The sequence below is a fragment of the Phyllobates terribilis genome, unplaced genomic scaffold (genome assembly GCF_046119375.1).
Source record: "Phyllobates terribilis strain yellow unplaced genomic scaffold, ASM4611937v1 Scaffold_2__4_contigs__length_985480577, whole genome shotgun sequence".
NCBI classification, from domain to species: Eukaryota; Metazoa; Chordata; class Amphibia; order Anura; family Dendrobatidae; genus Phyllobates; species Phyllobates terribilis.
This window is the reverse complement of record NW_027362762.1, coordinates 863,898,096-863,900,435: the sequence shown is the minus strand read 5'-3', so window position 1 is coordinate 863,900,435 and position 2,340 is coordinate 863,898,096.

The window sequence follows — 2,340 nt, the reverse complement described above, 5'->3', positions numbered from 1 at the left end:
GATTCATAACTGGCTTAGTGATCGGACTCAAAGGGTGGTTGTAAATGGCTTCACATCCAGCTGGATGAATGTCTCAAGTGGGGTACCACAGGGCTCCGTCCTGGGACCTGTATTGTTCAACATCTTTATCAATGATTTAGATGAAGGAATTGAGGGTAAACTGATTAAATTTGCTGATGACACAAAGCTAGGAGGGATAGCTAATACTAGAGAAGAGAGAGAGAGGATTCAAAAAGACCTAAATAAACTGGAGCAGTGGGCAGCAACCAACAGAATGGTTTTTAACAGGGAAAAATGCAAAGTACTACATCTGGGCAATAAAAATGAAAAAAGCATATACAGAATGGGAGGAATAGAGCTAAGCAACAGTACATGTGAAAAAGACTTAGGTATACTAATAGATCATAGACTGAACATGAGTCAACAGTGTGATGCAGCAGCAAAAAAGGCAAATACAATTCTGGGATGTATTAACAGAAGCATACAGTCTAGATCACGTGAAGTCATTATCGGTCTTTACTCCTCTTTGGTCAGACCTCATCTGGAATACTGTGTACAGTTTTGGGCACCACATTTTAAAAAAGACATAGACAAACTGGAGCAAGTTCAGAGAAGAGCGACCAGAATGGTGACTGGTCTGCAAACCATGTCCTATGAGGAACGGTTGCAGGATTTGGGAATGTTTAGCTTGCAAAAAAGAAGACTGAGAGGAGACTTAATAGCTGTCTACAAATATGTCAAGGGCTGTCACATTGTAGAAGGATCATCTTTATTCTCATTTGCACAAGGAAAGACTAGAAGCAATGGGATGAAACTAAATGGGAGGAGACACAGATTAGATATTAGAAAAAACTTTTTGACAGTTAGGGTGATTAATGAGTGGAACAGGCTGCCACGAGAGGTGGTGAGTTCCCCTTCAATGGACGTCTTCAAACAGAGGCTGGACAGACATCTGTCTGAGATGATCTAGTGAATCCTGCTTTGAGCAGGGGGTTGGACCAGATGACCCAGGAGGTCCCTTCCAACTCTACCATTCTATGATTCTATGATTCTATGATTCCGTCTGCATCCCCCTGGGATCCTTTTGCCTGCGGAGCTTGTCTCCTCTGCTCCCCACCAGGCCTTCTTAGGTAGGGACCTTGACCGGGTAGAGACAGCCGTGAACTCTAGAACGCTCCTCGCCTCAAGGCCAGAGCACGAGGACCGTGTATCTTCAATCAGCTGCAGGTTCACACAGAAAGCCACGTTCAGTGATGAAGATCACAATCAAAGACCATAAGCCCAAGATGGACGTTTATTAAATATGAATTTTGTGGTGTAACCTAAAGTGCGTCCTCCACCCTCACCCACTACATGGTTCCCTCTATCTTTTGGTTCCCCCCATCTCCTCTATCCCGGCTGGGGCAGCACTATGGTGCCTTGAAGCCCCCCTCAGGACAGGAGTGGGGTAGTGTTGGATGGATGGCTGAGCCCTGAGAGGTGCTCCTTCCTTACCTCGGAGAGGAAATACCACACCTCGGTCTGAGGTGCAGTACCCCTGTGGCGACTGAACCCTCAGAAGCGCCACATAGCATGTCCATAATACAGTCTGGTGTAGTGTGCCTGTAATGCAGCCTGTGTAGCGTGCCTGTAATACAGCCTGGTTTAGTGTGCCCGTAATACAGCCTGGTGTAATGTGCCCATAATACAGCCTGTAATACAGCCTGGTGGAGTGTGACTGTAATACAGCCTAGTGTAATGTGCCCGTAATACAGCCTAGTGTAGCGTGACTGTTATACAGCCTGGTGTAGTGTGACTGTAATACAGGCTGGTATAGTGTGCTCGTAATACAGCCTGGCGCAGAGTGCTCGTAATACAGCCTGGTGCAGAGTGCCCGTAATACAGCCTGGTGCAGCATGCCAGTAATACAGCCTGGTGCAGCGTGCCCGTAATACAGCCTGGTGTTGCGTGCCCGTAATACAGCCTTGTGTAGCGTGGCAGTAATACAGCCTGGTATAGCATGCCCGTAATACAGCCTGGTGTAGTGTGCCCGTAATACAGCCTGGTGTAGCGTGCCCGTAATACAGCCTGGTGCAGCGTGCCCATAATACAGCCTGTAATACAGCCTGGTGGAGTGTGACTGTAATACAGCCTAGTGTAATGTGCCCGTAATACAGCCTAGTGTAGCGTGACTGTTATACAGCCTGGTGTAGTGTGACTGTAATACAGGCTGGTATAGTGTGCTCGTAATACAGCCTGGTGCAGAGTGCCCGTAATTAGTGTTGAGCATTCCGATACTGAAATATCGGGTATCGGCCGATATTCACGGTATCGGAATTCCGATACTTAATTCCGATACTT